Source organism: Lepidochelys olivacea (genome assembly GCF_965140295.1).
Source record: "Lepidochelys olivacea isolate rLepOli2 genome assembly, chromosome: 4".
Classification (NCBI taxonomy): Eukaryota; Metazoa; Chordata; order Testudines; family Cheloniidae; genus Lepidochelys; species Lepidochelys olivacea.
Window position 1 is genome coordinate 118273286 of NC_140414.1, and position 19697 is coordinate 118292982.

The 19697-nt window shown below is 39.7% G+C and overlaps 1 protein-coding gene and 1 long non-coding RNA gene across 2 annotated transcripts in view; one reads left to right on the forward strand and one right to left on the reverse strand.

Annotated features, from left to right (window-relative positions):
• LDB2 (LIM domain binding 2) overlaps positions 1–19697 on the forward strand; it is a 490344-nt gene that overhangs the window by 131607 nt on the left and 339040 nt on the right. The window lies entirely within an intron of this gene.
• Positions 2946–19697, reverse strand: part of LOC311520173 — a 48908-nt gene continuing 32156 nt past the window's right edge. Inside the window, exon 3 of the long non-coding RNA XR_014711500.1 lies at positions 2946–5406. This is a non-coding gene — a long non-coding RNA (uncharacterized lncRNA). The remainder of the gene's footprint in view (positions 5407–19697) is intronic.

The following is a 19697-nucleotide window of genomic DNA, read 5'->3' on the forward strand; positions in this document are numbered from 1 at the left end:
ACCAATGTGTTCTGCTTGTTGCCCAAGCAGACTGGCCATCAGCACTGGGCAAGATGCTTTTGCTCAATTTAATCTATAATCTGGCAGAGATATATTGTGCCAGTGTTGGTGGGGATGGGATAGGCTTATTGGTCATGTATTTTGGGTGAGAATTACAGCAAATATTTGGATATAAAGTTTTGTGGCCATAATATACTTTATTTTAATTTTGCACTTGTGTTGTGGTTCAAATACAAGACAGAACAAGGCTTTAAGCAAGCAAGCAGACTGGTCTGCTGACGGCTGGTCTCCTGTCAGCTTTCCACCCTCTCTTTTATTCTTTCTCTCCCCCCACGCATTACATACTCCAACAGATAAAAGGAATACACTGGCTTTGTTTAATATTCTTATTTACCAATATCTATCTACCGCATTCCTTGCTCTCGGGTCTTGAGCCCAGTCCTGGGAGGCTTCCCACGGTTCATGTCATCTGGGCGAGATTCCAAGGTTCATGCCCTTGAGAGGAGCCGTGTGTGCACTGCTCCTACACAACACTTCGGGTGTGCTCTGAATGTTGCCAAGTGCATGAACGCTACACACTTGCATTAAAATTCTTTTAATACAACCAGTGTATTTCCTTTAAAAATCAATGTGTATAAGCAAATAGCTGGTTTTTCTAAGAGTTCTGTAATAACAAGGGGTTTTGCATCTTTGAAACTCAGTGATTCTTCTGATTTTTTTGAAGATGACACTACTGAGTTAAGCAATGAATGGCTGTACAGTTTTGATTCTGTATATGGTGGTTGGTGTTTGAATTGTATTATTAATCTTTGAAATTAAATAAGGTTATTAATACAATACAACATGTCTAATTTTTCCCACTTTAAGAAGATGACTACATAGTTTCCCAATGGAAATTAAGCCATCAAAAACAAAACACAGCGCACTCAACACAAAGCAAAAATCCCTTACGTGGCACTGAAGACTAGACTATGTTGTCACTTTATCCTTAACTTATTCTTTTCTGCCAGAGTAGTATTACAGTGTGTATGGTACAACGATGTTGTGGACTGATCTAATTACTATGCTCTGGAAATGAACTTTTATGATTAAAGCCTGTGCAACACCTGGGGCCCTAGTGAGACAAGTGAAAAACAGGGTATTAATCTGATGTAAATCATGAGTTTATTCACTGAAGGTAATACTTAGATTGGAGTAAAATTGGCATGAGATTATTACAGTAGTTACTATCTTTCCGGGGTCCAGCTGTGTGCTAACTATCTAACAGAATCAAGTAAAAACATAGACCTTGACCCAAAGTCTAAATTCTACATGACAAAGCAAGTGAGTCATAAACTGACAAGAAGTTGGGACTTAGGACAAGGGCGACAATAAGACCACAAGGTTACTCAACAAGGCATGAATGCATAGTGATGGTCTCATCCTTTTTTGGAATCAGGAATTGAATCAGTGCCCATATTTCCTATTTATTTTTTAACTTCCTTAATTTTGGGGGGTTCATCAGAACACGGTTTTATATTTACATTCTAAAAATTGTTATAATTATTATGGTATATGAATTCAGTAACAGTGGCCAGAAGTTTCGCAAATAATAATGAGGGAGTTACTGACGCCTAGATTCCTTGTGGAAGTTGTAGGAGTCTGCATCCTGCCATCAGAAAATAGATGTCAGGGAAGTGGGAATGCTGTCAAAGAAGGATGTGACTGGACCAACAGTGCTAAATTTTTGTTGCTGTTTTATTTGTGGGATTTCTAGGCTAGTAGCAAGAGACTAAGGACTGCAAGAACTCCCACTTCAACAGTCTTAGTAAAAAGATACTGGTGGAACCTAGTGCCATCTCTCCAAATTGAAGAATATTACTCATCTTTGTTTCTAGCAAACCTAAGCAAACCATAAATGCATTTATCCATATATTGTCACTTAAGTCATTGCCATCCAGGTGTCCTTGAGGTGCAGGGCACAGGGGAAAGATAGTCACCATTGGGAAAGAGAAACACTTTTATTGAAAAACAGGAAAAGGTTGTTACATGTTACAGAATTCTTAATGCTGCCTCTTTAAACTGATGGTATTTTGTGTTCTCTGCTATCTGATTTATTAGTAATTAATCCATCACATCTGTTCTCTGTCCAAATGGCAGCATATAAATATTATAAGGCAAGTGAGATGAAACAGCCCTGGGATTTCTTTCATAGTGGATCTATGTAAGTGTGGAAGTAAAAGGGTCGGTTGATTCATAGTACCATGCCAGAAAGGGTCTAACCAAGAACAGGCAGCATCATGCAATTTTTCTTATGTGATCAGGTGCTTTATATCTATTTTCCACCCCCTCACATCCCTACACCTTCATTCCTAGAATTTACCATACCAAAAGTGGCAGGGGAAAGGAACAATATTGATATTTATGTAAAACGGTCTTTTCCAAATATGTATTATATTTATACTTGTCAATGGCACCGTCACTAACAACAGCAAATGAAAATTCTTGGGAGACTTGTTCAGAGGGTTAATAATGGGAGATAGTGTCTTTAGGCTGCTGCTTTGAGGCTGGCCAGCCCAGCTCACTAGTGAGCTACAGACATTGTCAGTAACCCATCTTCAAACAATTGCCACTCTCAGTCCAGTTCACAGTGGATGCATCCACATTATATTATCTAACTGGTACCCTTTTTCAGATTTGGTAGACAGGCCTCGGCATGGACATGCTTACAGGTGGTCCCTGCAAGTCAGGGTTGAGACATTTCAGTGAGGTACTTTGGGGTAATTTGCATTGCTGCTTTTCTGTGTCATCAGAAAGAGAAGTTAAATGTCTCATGCTGTCAACTTTTGGACCATTAAACACATTGAAAGAATAAACAGGTCTGAGTCACACAAACATTTGCTTTAATAGCCTCCTTGTGAGTTTTGAGAAGTACACATAAGCAGAATGTTGCCACCAGGTGGAAAAATGTTCATAAGTGATTGAATGTGTCATGCTGTCTGGAGTTGCTTACAGTCCTGAGTGCCAACCTCAGGGCAGACTGCCAAAAAGCAGGGCGGAGATCCCAAACTGGTTGTATGTTCTATAATTAGATTTCACCAACCCAGTAACAAGTGTGAACTCCTAAAGCACTATAACAGTCTAACCATGGAGTCACGGACAGTCCCCTTGGACATTCCAGTCTATACTGCCACCCAGGCAAGCTGGATTTAGTGACTGATGGTTGCTATACATCAAAGATGACAAAATATTCAGGTTGCTCCCAGTCCCAAGAGACCAGTCACTTACCCAGGTCAATTTGTACCTTAGTTCTCATACGAAAGACAACACTTTTGTAGCCAATCCTATAGGAAACTATCTCAGATTTATTAACTAAGAAAAGAAATGAGAGTTATTACAAGGTTAAAGCAAGCAAGCATATATACACAAATGACAGGTTTCAGAGTAGCAGCCGTGTTAGTCTGTATCCGCAAAAAGAAAAGGAGTACTTGTGGCACCTTAGAGACTAACAAATTTATTTGCGCATAAGCATCCGATGAAGTGAGCTGTAGCTCACGAAAGCTTATGCTCAAATAAATTTGTTAGTCTCTAAGGTGCCACAAGTACTCCTTTTCTTTATACACAAATGAGTTAGTCTATGGTTCCAAAAGGTGACAGAGTTGTAGTAATTTGTCAGTTCTGAATGTCTTTTAGGGCTAACCAAGGCTGATCCTGGGGATCTCTGGTTCTGTTTCATAGCTCCGGCCCTGTGAGAGTCCAAACAACAAAAGATTGCCAGCTATCTTTATTTCTTTCTTCCACAATGAATCCTTTTGCATATAGCCTCTTCATGGGTGTAAGGGGCAATTAACAAAGCCTTTGTATTGTAATGTCCCACAATGGCCCATTTAGTTTTGATAGGCCTTTTTGATGGGCAGGAGAATCCCTCCTGACTGGGTTCACAGTTTCAGAGAACACTTTTTTTTTTTTTACAGGTAGAAAACAAAAACTTAAATATTACCTTACAGCATATGATAAAAATATAATTTGAGATTAATTCATGCAGCAATTTACAACCATTTCATAAAGTCTAAACACATTGTTATAAATCCAGTACCCATTTTACGCATACTGACACATAAGCAAAAGAAACTGGTTTCCAGCAATGAATTTGTAAGTGCTTGGCTCAGGCCCATAGCCTGGTCTGCCAGCATCACAGTATATATCTGACTACCTTACTCTTAAGGAACAGTGAAACTATTTTAAACATCTTCAGAAACCAAAATAGCAATGGCTTTAAGAGGGTCATCAATGCAGCATACAGTAAAATATATGAAATACACAAACCTCAGGGAACTAAGAATATGGACCACATGTTCTAACTAAAGGTAGACTCATACTAGGACCACTAATCCATTCCCTCCCCAGTTTCAGGATTGGTGTATTCATTAGATTCAGATCCTCAGATTTAAATTGGCCCTTATGGTTTTTGATCCCAGATCTGATATAAAATGTAAAAATAGGTATTTTTTAAATCTAGTTCATTTTATGTTGTATGTAGGTGTTTCTTTGTCAATAGTTAGAATAGATACTGGTACCTCTAGAGATGAGCATGCTGAAAGCCCCAGTATAAAAGGAGAGCAGACCAGCAACGCTTTTCTACTTTGCTTAAAAAAAGTCATATCTAATTGTACCACTCTCAGACTTAAAACCAGAGCTTAGGTTCTAAACTTCTGAACTACAAACATGTTTTGCTGTGTTAGGGGTCCTCTGTACAAACATAGATTTGACTGCTTATGTCAGGAACAATTGGCAAGTGATTTCCCTTTTTGATCTTATCAGCATCTCTATGTCTTATCTCTCTGCATCTAAATTAAGATGTCAAAATGGGGAAGAAAATTTTTGCTGAACTTCTAAATCCATGTGAATCAAGGTTGGGTTAAAATTTAGTAACCAAAAAGTACCTTTCTAGGTTTATGTTCCATGAAAACAGCTGAAATACAACCACCTACAACCTTTTCATTCCCTTATTTTCTAAGAACTCATTTGAGCTTTTGCTCCCATTCCTGATTCTCAAAATTGCCTTCCATATCTGATCTGCATTACAGAGCTGCTCTATTTCCTGTTGCTGATGTGCCTCAGAATCTTGTATGTCAATAACAATGAGAGCTTCAATTCACAGTACAGATCTATAGAAACATTTTATTTCTTCTTTGGGTGTGGGTCTCTGTGTGTATTCCCCTGTGGGTAACCATGCACTCCATGCACCTGAGACTGGAGAATTCTTGCAAGTGGGGTCCATTTGTCTGCGTCTGCACCCCTGCTCTCCTCCTGTGCTGCACGGACAGTGTAAATGGCAGGGTGGACTGACTGCTTCTCCAATTCCTTCTTATTGCTGCATGGCCTAAGTCAGAATCCTCCAGTGTCCAGGCTGATCCTTCTCTTCTCCTGTAAATATTCAAGTTATATTATTGTTTTAGTCTATAATAGTTTTACAGATTCCACTCTGGGAAACCCATCATTTTGTATGGATCGTTGGGATTATTTTTTTCCTGTGCATTTATCCACATTGAATTTCATCTGCCATTTTGTTGCCCAGTCACCCAATTTTATGAGATCCCTTTGTAACTCTTCACAGTCTGCTCTGGACTTAACTATCTTGAGTAATTGAGTGTTGTCTGCCAACTTTGCCATCTCAAGGTTCACCCCTTTTTCCAGATCACTTATGAACAAGTTGAACAGCACTGGTCCCAGTACAGACCCCTGGGAGACACCACTATTTACCTCTCTCCGTTATGAAAATTGGCTATTTATTCCGACCCTTTGTTTCCTGTCTTTTAACTAGTTACTGATCCATGAGAGAACCTTCCCTCTTATCCCATGACTGCTTACTTTGCTTAAGAGCCTTTGGTGAGGGACCTTGTCAAAGGCTTTCTGGAAATACACAATATCCACTGGGTCACCCGTATCCACATGTTTGTTAACCCTTTCAAATAATTCTAATAGATTGGTGAGGCATGATTTCCCTTTACATAAAGCCATGTTGACTCTTCCCCCAACAAATTGTATTCATCTGTGTGTCTAATCGTTCTGTTCTTTATTATAGTTTCATTCAATTTGCCTGGTACTGAAGTCAGGCTTACCAGCCTGTAATTTCCAGGAATACCTCTGGAGCCCTTTTTAAAAATCAGCATTACTTTAGCTATCCTCCAGTCATCTGGTACAGATGCTGATATAAGCAATAGGTTACATACCACAATTTCTACAATTTCATATTTGAGTTCCTTCAGAATTCTTGCAGGAATACTATCAGTTCCTGGGGACTTATTACTGTTTAACGTATCAATTTGCTCCACTCTTATTCTCTTCTTCTGAAATAAGAGTATCTACGTATGGAGTTCATCAGGACTAGTTAATCCACTTTAGGAATAAGGGAGGATGACTTTAAAGCCTAGTGAAAATTGCAGGTGTTTTTTGTTGTTGTTGTTTTGAGACTTCATGGCAATACCATTAAGGATCAAATTTCATGGAATATGCACGACTGCCAAGTCTACTCTGACCTGCTGCAATTGTTTTCAGCAGTGGGGAGGTGGAAGTGGGTGTTGTGCATCCTGGCCTTGTGCTAGGTGTGGCTTGTAGTGTGTGGTGGTGGCAGCATCACGTAGGGCCTTCGGTTTCGGGGGATGCTTGGCAGCCAAATTTATGTGAGGCATACTAGCCAGCGTCGCCCCTGCTTGGAGCACAGGCAGCAGCGGGCTCGGTGGAGAGGCAGAAACAGGAATCTCATGCTCAGTGCAGCTCATAGCACACGGCAACGTCATGTTGGAGCAGCAGTTTGAGGGGGACTCAGCAGCCGCTATTATGCAAGGTGCCGTAGCCAGCAGTGCCCCTGCTTGGAACGCACGCTGCGAGCTGCACAAGACCAGCGCGCGTGGGAGCCAGCTTCTGCCCGAGGCCGCAACTCCTCGTGTTCCAAGTGGCAGCGGCGCTAGTTACCGTGTCTCACATAAAACCAGCTTCCCCACCCCCGAACTGCTGCTCCGACACGACACTGCTGTGCACTGTGGTCCACACAGAGCATGAGACTGCTGCACCCAAATGACCATTTCTGCCTCCCTGCTGTTGGAAAATTCATGGTATTGGGCTAATTTCATGATTTCCACACAGTCCATGAAATTGTGATTTTTTTCCACAGGGTGCCACTTTATTCCAGATTAACTATCATGTGTAGACAAGCCCTGAAATTTGTGTATTAGGATTGATTCTTCTGAGCAGAAGACCCCCATCCCAGCCTGCTTTGAAGCCATCACACCTAAGATCACTTTGCTAACACCACAAACAGCTGGCAGCCCACCTGGTATTGCATATGGATGGAAGTGATGCAAGTGTTTATGTACAGAAATAGCAATGATGTAAAGAAATCCCAATTTTTTTTTTTAAGAAGACTAAAACTATTCCTCACAGGAGAACAAAGGCACTCTTGCAATAAAGCAATACTAGTTCGGAAGAATTAGAAGTGCCAATTTTTTTAAAGAGGGTGTGTGTAATTTTTTAGTACTGTAAGTGTCAACAAGCCAGCAATAGGGAATTTGAAGGCAATGAGTGAATACCAGATGGGCCATTAGTTGGTAAGTAGCTTCCCTTTTGTGTTGGCAAAGTGACCGTAGACTTGATGACTCCAGTCCCAGCAGGAATGGGGGCCTGCTCTGCTGAATAGCTCAGGAGAATCCATCCTGAAAGACTCATTTCAGACCATCTGGAGCCAGGTGGCCAACTTTAGACAAAAAGAAATTAAAAGGAGGGTGATATCCTGGGTCCATTAAAGTCCATGGAGTTTACCCATTGATTTAACTGGGGACAAGACTTCACCCAGAGGGTTTTGGAGACAGAATTACTGCCTGTATGGAAATCTTTTGGGCTGGACACTGAATGCTGTAACAGAAAAGGTGTGGGGGCTGGGCTGGGCAAGAGAGACAGGATTTTCCAAGACTGGATGGTGGAAAAAAATCTTTGCTGGTCGCCAATATATGAGTTTGAGTTGTGCTGCTTTTGCTGTTAAAAGCCATTTTGTTCAAAGTCTGTCTGCAGGAATTGTACATTTCTAAATAAAAGTGTAATAGGATAATTTAATAATTCGCTGTCTGCTGTCTACTCATTTTCTCTCCTAAAAGAAATTACCAAGATCTAAGTGCACTAACCACTCAGATCGTGACTACATATATTGCTGAATGATTCTTATCGCATTCATTGCTAAGCTGTTGTTTCTGCTAGATGTTTTGAATCTCTCTCTCCCTCGTTTTGTTCAGCTTGTTTACTGAATTATCAATCCATTTGTTCAAACTGAAGGACCCTCTATTTATGATTTTTCCACTGAAAAATCCCTCTGGAACTAAAACCTTAAGTGTGAGAATTATAAATAGAGGGTCCTTCAGCCTGAACAAGCTAGATAATTCAGCAGGGAAAAAGAAAAGAAAAAAAAATCAGAAGGCTTGAGATAAGTCAAAATATTCAAAAGAAATGAGAATTACACAACTATAAAGGCAAGGAATTCTTAACATTGACATTACTTCACCAGGTAACTCCCTTTAAGCACAAGATATTCAATATATAGTACATCTATGGGCTGATCTTGCAATGTTCTGATCTCCCATAATTCTCACTGAGTTCAGCCCCCTAGGAATCAGACTCAAAGTTTGTATATTATGTTGAAAGAGAATGGGATTTGGTGCGCTGAAGAACTTGTATTTTTCTGGCATCTGTCTGTATATGTACACAAGGGTGACAATAAAATAATGGTGGTTACCAGCTGAGCTCTAATAAAACATTTATTGTGAGGTAGCAGGAAATTTTTTTTGATAAAGCAAAACGGTCTTGAGAGATCACATTAACTCTCATGAGCTCTTGTGTTAACTGTCATCACAATTGTGCAAGTACTTTGCGTCAAAAATGTTTATATATACAAGTCAGGTGATAGTCTTCATTCCACAAACAAACACCCATTTATATCAACTGGAGATCTGCTCATACATGAGGTACATGTATGGGGAACTAGTGGATAATATATCCCTATATACTTTACTTTTAATTGTGAAGTGCATATAAGTGTGGCCAACAGTGAGTAGATGTTAGTGGAATTTTCTCCATCACTTCAGTGTACTTTGGATCAGGCTCAATGTGGTAATTTAAGTTTCTTTTTGAAATATGTCAAAAAATCACCATTCCTAATTTGTAAAAAAGCTTCAAAACTGAGCATTTTAATTTCTAGCTAGGCATGTATTGTATCATAAAATACTCTTTTTGTATCAAAGTGCTTTATCTTTAGATGGAGGAGGGTGGAGAGAATACATGCTGTTTTTTAACTAAAAAGAAGAAAATTCCTTCACAGATTCTATATCCACAAACCATATATTTCTATGAGAAAACTAAACCATGAAAATGTTTAGAAACTCTGTGTTAGATGAAAGGTTTGCAGGATACAACACTGTTGATTGCAATTTTCTTGCATTTGATGTATTTGACCATATTTCAACTATCATCCCAATTCCTTTCCAACTGGTAGAGAAAGATCTGTTCTACTTCTAATTTAAAGCTGTCTTCTCTGTATAGTAGATACTAGTAAGTCTTAGACTGTATGCTTCTAGGGGCAGGGACTTTGTCTTACAATATATTTGTACAAAACTTAGTACGAGGGAGTTTGATTCTGATTTGTCGTCTCTGGGCACTAATGCAAAATGCTTAAGAATAATACATCAAAGAGAGAAACTGGCATGTTTAAAGCAAATGGTGGGTAGGTTTCAGGGAAAAATATGTTGGTTTATTGCAAAGAGGACACTTTGTGGTGGGAGCACCCCTGCTTGCTAAGCTGTTCTCAAATTGCAACCCCACTTGCCTTCCATGTGGCCAAAACCTTTTGTTCCCTTTCACAACTTTCAGGAGCCTCGAATGACCAAGAAATAAATGCTACTCTCCAATATAATACCAGTGACTCTATCTGAGCAAGGACAATCCACAGTAGTAAAAAGGACTGTGACAGATTAGTGTAAGTCAGTATGTATCTATCTCAAACTTTTGTTTTGAGTGCCATTTTGATAGTAAGAGTAATGCACCTATACTTTTGCCTTTTATCCTTTATCTTGTGCTGAAACCTCCAGGGAGGTGGTCCGGAGAAAATCTTGTATCTGAGAGAAGGCTAACAATACAGTGAAATCCAGGCTCCTTTACCTGTAGCACTTCTCATTCAAAAGCAAGCACCCTAAGATAATAAGCTAGTTTCTGCCCCAACCATAAAACTCAGTGAGCTTGTAACCAAGGAACAGATCACCTGAAGTCACTGAGGAGAGTCACCTGACAGGGGGAGACTAGAGAACCTTGTAAAAGGAAGACTATGTTAGAGACAGGAGAACAGACTGAGGGTGGTGAAGAAACTGGCAGAAGTTTATGTGCATGTTAGGTTGTTTTTCCATGGATCTTTATATCTTTTGTGTTGTTTAAGAGTAAAGTAAATGTGTGTATGTGTTTAGAAATTCCTTTGCTTTCTGCATATCATAGTTCCAGAAAAGGAAAATAGCAAACCAGAGAGTTCACAGGTTTGGTGTAACTCTGAGAGTATGCAACAGCTACTGCGGAGGCTTGGGAGAGGTGGTACTTGTACCAGGGCCTAGCAATTGGACGATGGGGTACCTATGCTAAAAGGGTGTCAGACACAGGCACTGCATCTAGATTGTATGCCTAAAGATCCAGAACCAGAAAGACAGTGCCTACACTGCCCAGCCCCAGCAAGACAAGAGCACGTAGAACCCAAGGTTTGGATCCAGTACAGTGAGCGAGTGTCCAGGAAGGGGAGCTCATCAAGGGTTGTAACAGGGACCATTAAGGGGCCCCAACAAGAAGTCACACACATAATCCCTGCAGTAATACAGTACACTGAGTTCTTAACTAGGGTAGCCAGAAAACAATTCCATTTCCTCCCACATTTTCAGGTTTTGACATTTATTTTTGTTGTGATGCAAAATGAAAATGAAACTTGCAACACTTTTTTTTTTAATGTAAAAGAGAGCCACCACATTAGCCAATAGCCTGGTGCTTGGGACACTCATCTGGATTGTGAGAGTCATGGCTTCAAGTCCCTGCTCTACGTAATTTGGACCAACGACTTGAACCTCTCACAGCCTAAGTGAATGCCCTAACACTAGGCTATAGAATCAGTCTCTCTTTCTGGCCCATTGAATGTTTGTTTGTTTATGTGAAGTGGAACAGCTCCAACAGGAGATTGAGAGAAACTGACTGTGTAGTTCAGTGGTTAGGGCACTCACCTGAAATGTGGGAGACCCAGATTATGGGGTGTGGGGAGTGCTTTGTCTCTCTCTCTCTCTTTTTGACCAGAAATTCCATCCTGGATCTGTGAAAGCTTCCTGACTAAATTTTCTTCAAAACCAATAAGATTCCCTTGAACATTTTAGAATTGACAAAAATGACATTTTTCAGCAGAATTATTATTAATAATAATTATTATTTTATTATTTTGTCAGTTTTGAAAAATCTTTCAACCCTCTCTATCCTATTCTGTAACAGAGTGATTCTATTTTACCTGACAAGTAGTCCACGCTGCCCCCATGCTCAGGGCCTGACTCCCACAATGGGGTATTTCTTGCCCCTTCTGGTGACTGTTGATGCTTGAGTACCATGGAATCTCAGAGTAGTGAGTCCTAGTCTGTGCTGAATTGCCAAATAGGGTTGCCAACTTTCTAATTGCACAAAACTGAACACCCTTGCCTTGCCCTGCACCTGCCCCTAGGCCCCACCCTTGTCCTGCCCCTTCTCTGAGGCCCCACCCGCAACTCACTCCAGCTCCCCTGCCTCCGTCGCTTGCTCTTCCTCACCCTCACTCACTTTCATTGGGCTGGGGCAGGGAGTTGGGGTGCGGGAGGTGGTTTGAGGTCCGGGAGGGAGTTATGGGGTGGGAGGGGATTCTTACCTGCGGCAGGAAGTTGGGGTGCAGGAGGTGGCGTGGGGTCTGCAAGAGAGTTTAGGTGCAGGAGGGGGTTCCAACTGGGAGCAGGGGTTCAGGTGGGGACAGGGCTGGCCACCACAAGCAAAAAATTTGCTGCCCTGAGCTCCGAGAGCACAACTGCCCAAGCAAAAAAACACATGTGCTTGCTTTGCTGGTGCCTAGAGCCGATCCTGGGTGGGGGCTCTGCGCTGCTCCCGGAAGTGGCCAGCATGTCCCACCCCTAGGCGGAGGCGTGGTCAGGCAGCTCTGCACAGTGCACACTGCCTGCCCCTTCAGGTGCCACCCTGCAGCTCCTAGCCAATGGGAGCTGGGGGGGCAGCACGCGGAGCTTCCCTGATCACCCTTGCACCAAGGGGCCAGACATGTCAGCCACTTCCAGGTAGTTGCACAGACCCAGGGCAGGCAGGGTCTTGCCTTAGCCCTACTGTGCTGCTGACCGGACTTTTAACGGCCCAGTCAGTGGTGCTGCCCGGAGCCGCCAGGGTCCGTTTTTGACTGGGCATTCCAGTCAAAAACCGGATGCCTGGCAACTCTATAATGCCAGATTGTCTTTGTCACAATGCTGGTCAGGATTTCCTCTGCTGGGTCTGGGTCAATCTTCCAGCCTAACTGTGGCTGTGCACCTAGGCTGCTCATCGGGCTGGTCTCCTAGCCCTGGATTTAGGTTTAATTTTCTCTCCATCATCATCATCTTCTCTGCTCAAGCTATGCAGCTTTTTCATAGCATTGACCCTGTGCCTGCTGATCAAGCCAGTTGCAAACATATCCCTCAGCCCTGGGGCTGAGCTCCTGTTGCGGGGCAGCATCTCCATCCTCCAACTGGGTGCAGGCTGGCAGCAGGAATTTGGGGTGGAGTTTTCTTCCAGACTTCTAGTTCCTCCTTCTGCCTGCTCCCTAATCAGTCAGGGCTCATGATTGGTAGCGCTGACCCTTTCATACTGTGGGCATGTGGAGTGGGAGCTCCATACTTTGCATATCCTTTTTGGCTAAATGTTTATACATACACATCAATTAAATAAAAGATAAATTAGGAGTACACAAATGTTTGCTGCATGAACTACAGACATGAAAGAGGAAGAAGCGGGTACTCAGATTAATTGTTGTCCAGGAAGTGAAGGTATCTGTATTCAGAATTTTTTTTTGTTCAATATATATAGTCCTTTTCTGATTCTTTCAAGATGTCATTAAAAAAAACCCATAAACTTAGGGCTTCATGCATTAGCATTTTTGATTTGGAAAGAGTCTTGATAGTCAGTTCTGAGATTGCCAAAACTATTCATGATGTCACGAGAAATTTAGAACACTTCCCTTACCATCTGCAAAATGGTTTCTGCTCACATCTGCCATATTTTTCTTCTACAGTCTCTACTTGTTAGATGGTGATATTCCTTTCCCAAGATGGCTCTTCTTCTAGATGATGTAGCAATGTAAGAGAACTGGCAAAATGTTATTTTTAAATATCAAAATGATTATAATGCTAGAACAGGATTTATGACCCTGGTTATGATTTCAAGTCATCAAAACCCTGAATGCTTATAGAAATGAAATGACTAATCTGAAAATATAAGGATTTATTAATGTAAATATATTTTTTGGGATTTATTGGCATGATTTGTCAAACTCTGTTGTAGAGCTTATAATTGTCTTTTTAAATGATCTTTCAGATTTATTTTCTGATTGACTGATCAATCAAATATTTTGGACACAGGCCAGTCAGTTCTCAGAGTATGATACAAATCCAGAGCAGGATTTATAAAGTCCTGAAATACATACAAATCAGTTTTCTGACCTAAGAATAAGTTTTAACTAAATATGATCATTAAAATAATAATTTTAAAAATCACAACTTTGTGGTTAAGGTTTACAGGAAGGAGTTATACATTTTAGTCTAAAAATGTATCTTCAGCTCTGTAGATCAGCTTTAAAGGACCTGCCTTTCAGAGGCATGGAGCACTTGCCAATCCCACTGAAGTCCGCTGGCATTGTGGGTGCTCAGCACCTCTCAAAATCAATCCACACAGTTAATGCTACCTAGTAGATGTGAAGAAAATATTCCCATCTCAAAGAAAGCAGCTACCTGGATAGCTGACCCACTGGAGCAGCATTGCCTCTTGGCCACCTTAGAGGCTTTTTCCTTTTTGAGGGATTACTGCTTTCATCTTGGTAGTAGCCAAGTAACGCTAGTTTAGACCTAAAATGCAGCTGTCACGGGCTTTGCAAGATCTTTACAAGCTTTGTCCAGAATGAATGCTAAGGTAGAGCCAGTTCAGTCACATGTGGGGACTCTACAAAGTACAACAGTTAGGACAACATTGTAGGGAATGAGATTTCAGGTATTAATTATTGTATATTGGGGGATATTAAATTTAATTTGAGATTTGACATTAAGCTGGAAACTTGACGGTAAGAACTAAAGCAAACCTCGTCCTCACCAAAAAATACCCCGTCAAACTCATCATCATGGTATTTAAGCCCCAAACAAAATTATAAGCATGAATTCAAAGGAGTCTTTTCTTTTCCTGTTCCCTCTATTCCAGGGTGCTTAAATTTATATGGTCAAAGATTTTATTAATTATTATCATTATTATTTTATTATTATTATTTTAAGAAAATTATTTATAGGTGCTGTTCCTGGCTCTGTCAAAAAAGATGAGTCTTATACTACAATCTGAAGAACAGACTTGGGATCAAGGTGATTCTTTTCTATATGGACCTTTCTGCTGAATAACTTTGCCTGTTATGAAGCCAGCTTTCAAGGCCTTCCAGGACCTTGGATGACCCAAAAGGCAATTAATATTTTCTGCTGGCTTGAGCCATAATGGTTTTAGATGAGTAAAAAATATTCTTCATTACTATGTGTTTCAAAGATTTTTATTACCAGAAACAGAACTATTTTAGCATATTCTAATTCAACATTAGATGGTCTAGCTAATTCAGCCAGAAGTTAAATTTAATTCAAAGCTTCTTTTACTTAAATCTCCTGAAGACATGTAGGATATGTTAGGTATTGAAAAACCTGCCTCTTTTGAATTCTTTCCAGTTTCTGGACCATTAATTCTTAGTGTCCATCTGCTTTTGCATGATTTGTTGCTTAACCAGTCATAGCAAACTCTCATCTCAAGATAACTATTTAGATGGCTGTGTGTGGACTGTGTGTATATGTATGGAAATAGTATAAATATTATTGTAGTATAAATATTATTATACGAATAAGCACGAAGAAGTTAGAAATGTTAAAACCTCTGGATTTCTAATGCACAGTTATATAGCCCATCCTGTATTATCCTGTAGTATTGCCAACCCCAAGCGTTCAAAAATAATTGGTCAGACCCAAAAAATCCTGAGACTTTTTAAACAATAATAAATATGTGGTGGGTTTTATTTACCTTCTGGTTTCTGAGTCTTTAGGGTGCAGTCATTTCATGTTTTCAAGCTTTTTTCTGAAGTCATGAGGCTATAGAAACTTACTTTTTATTAAAATGAAAACTGAGCTTCTTCTATAATCACATGAATCAGAAGCTGGGGCTTGAAGTAGGGCACCAAATATCACAAGACGCATAATAAAATCATGAGAGTTGGCACACTGTATAGTGTATTAACTTGGGCTCAGCTCTTGCGACTAGTTTTCCGTGGGCAGACTCCTGAACCTGCTCAGAGGCCAGCTAAAGTCCATGGATTCTGTGGATACAGGGAGTCTATCTGAGTAGTTCCCAGTACAAAATCAAGTTTGTCAAGAGCAATATATTCAAAATTTACATTTGCTATTCCCCCACAGATCAGTTCAATGTAGGAGACCACTACTGTGTGCAGTGAGCATGCTGATGTCACATTACAAATATTTCCATTTTTAATTTTCTGATTTATTTTTATGCTTTATTTCTCAACTTTAATGTTGCATTAAAACTATTTTTTTGCACTTAACTCCAGCTGAAGGGAATGGAAACTGCAAGTGCTCAGCAGCTCTACAAATCAGGCTCTTAATGACATAGGCAAACTGTTTAAGATTGTTTATGGCCCATTCCAGTTAAAGTCACTAGGAATCTTTAAATTAACTTCAGTGGGCTTTTGATCAGACTCCTAGAGGTGAAGGCAGTCTTAAAGGCTGAACTACCATTAGGGTAAATCCTTTTCCAGTTAAGGATGACCCAGGTAAAACAATTCAGCAGATGCTTCGTATTCTAATCCACTTTAACTTTGGTATGGAACCAAATAAATATAAAAAACAAACAAATGTGCTCAAGAAGAAATATTCTAACTTTAATCACTTTAAAACTACTAAAGAGATTGTCTTCACATTTTAATTTTTTCCTTCAATTGAGTATACAAAATAAGCCAGTATGAAGTGTGTCTAGCTTAAGCCATTTTGGAGCTAATCAACTACAAAAAGTTCACTTGGGACATAAGAAATGTATTTTTTTTAATCCTATATAAGTTAAGAATTGCAGAACTCACTTAGTTGAATCTTTTCCCAGGGCAAAATAAAAGCAAGAAAAGAAAAAAAATCTCAGCCCCTATAGAGTTTTTCTGAAAGAACTGTTTCAGAGTAACAGCCGTGTTAGTCTGTATTCGCAAAAAGAAAAGGAGTACTTGGGGCACCTTAGAGACTAACCAATTTATTTGAGCATGAGCTTTCGTGACCTACAGCTGCATCCGATGAATGCTCAAATAAATTGGTTAGTCTCCAAGGTGCCACAAGTCCTCCTTTTCTTTCTGAAAGAACTGTAACTCAATCTTAAATATTTGCCTGCTATCAGTGAACTCAGTGTGTATATAGGTGAATCAGTTTGGTTAAATATAAATAGCTTTCACTCACTTTTTAAATCTGAACATACGTTTTCTAAGGTTTGAAATATTTGGTTAAATGTGGTCCCCCATTCTGTAGGCCTTTGCATTTCTGGGACTTTTGGGGTCAAACCAGAGGTGCCAACATACCAAAAACAATTACAGTTTATAAAGATTTCCAGTCCATTTCATGATACACAAAAGCCTCAGGTACTTTGGATCAGCATCCTTAGCCAAACCAAACGCTGTGAATCTTTTGAGATTCACCCATAAGCTAGTAATTTACAAACTTTGTGTACGCACTTATATACTATTATACACTGAATACCATGCACACAGATGAAACTTGCCAACTTTCAGCTCACTGTGATTTCAGATGGCTGAGTTATTGAACTCTCAAAAATGAGGTTTCTAATGGAAACCTCAATTCAGCATTAACTATAGCAGCTCTAATCTATGCGTATTATATTAGTATCATAAAACAATAGTTTGCTGCACTTTAATCTTTTTGTCAAGTAGCTGAGCTATTAGTGCATGGTCTTCAATTAGGATTTGTACTTTAGAAGAATTTAGACTCAAGGGTTAGGTTGCAAACATTGCTCAGAATCAGTTCAGCAGTGAAAGGAGGAATTCATTTCTCAATATTTTCCGTTCACCAAAAATGTTGAAATTTGTGCAGCAGCCTGGACTGAAATCAGTGCTTATTTTTACTACCAAGTTTTTTTCCATTATCCAGGCATGGTTTTCCCATTTCAGCTTTCTCCTTCCTTACATTTTTGTGGTTTCCCTGCTTGGGCCTCCTTTCTATCCCTCAGTAAGGCTGAATTCCCTGATGGTTATCATAATTATAAGCATATGTTGTTACTGTGGGCTACCAATTTACTTGCAGATTGCGGTATTTAAAATGTGTTTTTTGGAATATATTTCACATAATCAGGGCAGATCTTATGAATAATTAAATTGAAAGTGGAGTTTGTAGTAAAAGAGTGGGCCCTGGCATGTGTTGTTGTTTCAGGATAGTTGCATAATATGTTTGAACTAAGTAACAAGCAAAAAAATATCCTTCAACTTTAGCATCACAGACACAAAGATCTAAATTTTAAAGACTTGTCATTGGAATAGAGACCACTAATGTAATACTGAAAAATGGATAAATACACAACAATCTTTTCAAATCTGGCCAGCTATTATCTTAAAGTGTTTTGGAAATGATTAGATTTTTGATTAGTTAATTTATCACAGGTACTTGCTGAAAAGGATCATCTTTGCAATCTGAAAAAGCACAGAAGGGCACAAAGTTCAGCCCGAAATTCTGCAGTTTACATTCTTTTAAATGTTTTCCTCCTTTTATTCAGGTCTTTATTTTAAAGGTATGCTTTTGTAATAAACCTGGTGAGATATGAGGGAGATTGTGGTCTAGGAATACTTATTCCTGTCTCAGTTTAGGGGAATAGTCTAGATACCATCTTGAGGTCACTCCCAGCCTCACATTTCTATGACTCTATTTTATTATTTAACATTTTATTTCACGGAGCACTCAGCGTGTCTATCAGTGCAGTGTTCATAATGTAAGATGCAATTGTTATATGATTATATATTGGATCCTTAATTTTGTATTTAATATTCTGATAAGTAAAGCTAAAATGTTTGCAACGTTAGTGGCCTGTGATTTGTTAAAAATGAAATGAAGCCATTACAGTAATTAATGAATGAATACAAAAGGAGTAGAGAGCTCCACCATGTAAAATTGATCTTTGTATGGATCTTGCCAACTGTTATATTTATCTATTGGTAGATGATCCAGTAGAAGCCTGATCCATAGACTATTGATGTCAATAGTAAGACTCCTATTGTCTTCAGTGAGCTTTGGAACATGTCCTACAAGAGGAGAAGGCAAGAAAAGTGCAGCAAAAGATGGGGAAATTGTGCAACCAGAGGCCTGATCTGTGGGAGTCTTTTGATTGACTTCAGTGGCAGCTGGGTTGACCTTTAAGTGCACATGTATGGGATGGGTGATACTGTCCTGACTGTTAAACTTTATCGCTTAAGAGTTGCTCTTGAACTGGTAAGACAGAATTAGAGAAGAACAAAGTGATCAGTAAACTAATTTAGAAAGATTTGTAGAATATTTACAAGATAATACTAGCAATAAAATGGAGAAGGTGGCTGCTGCCTATATATTGATTACAGCAATGATCAGCATCTTTAACTTTGCCAAGAACTAAAGCGCACAGATCAGATAGACTCAAGCCTTTCTATCAGGTCAGCAATCTGAGCAGTTACTCCAAAGTGAATGTGGTAAATACTTTCCCGTGATGTATAGTCTGTGAAGTGAACACCACTCTTTTAGGCCAGTTGGTCAATAATCCTGATAGAATGAGGTACATAATAGTTTGAAAGGTACAAATAATGAGTGAATATGATGCTGTGCTGCTCTTTTGGGAAAAGCAGATGCTTTACCTCCAGTCAGACTCCTTTTGGTCATTTGAAGTCTGGGAAGATAACCGTATTCTTTTTAGCTTTGTGGGTTTTGTATTGTATGTTCGGGTGTGTCAAGGTTCCTTCCCCACTCTGAACTCTAGGGTACAGATGTGGGGACCTGCATGAAAGACTTCCTAAGCTTATTCTTACCAGTTTAGGTTAAAAACTTCCTCAAGATACAAACTTTGCCTTGTCCTTGAACCCTGTGCTGCCACCACCAAGCGTGTTAAACAAAGAACGGGGAAAGAGCCCACTGGGAGACGTCTTCCCCCCAAAATATCCCCCCAAGCCCTACACCCCCTTCCCTGGGGAAGTCTTGATAAAAATCCTCACCAGTCTGCATAGGTGAACACAGACCCAAACCCTTGGATCTTAAGAACAATGAAAAAGCAATCAGGTTCTTAAAAGAAGAATTTTAATTAAAGAAAAGTAAAAGAATCACCTCTGTAAAATCAGGATGGTAAAT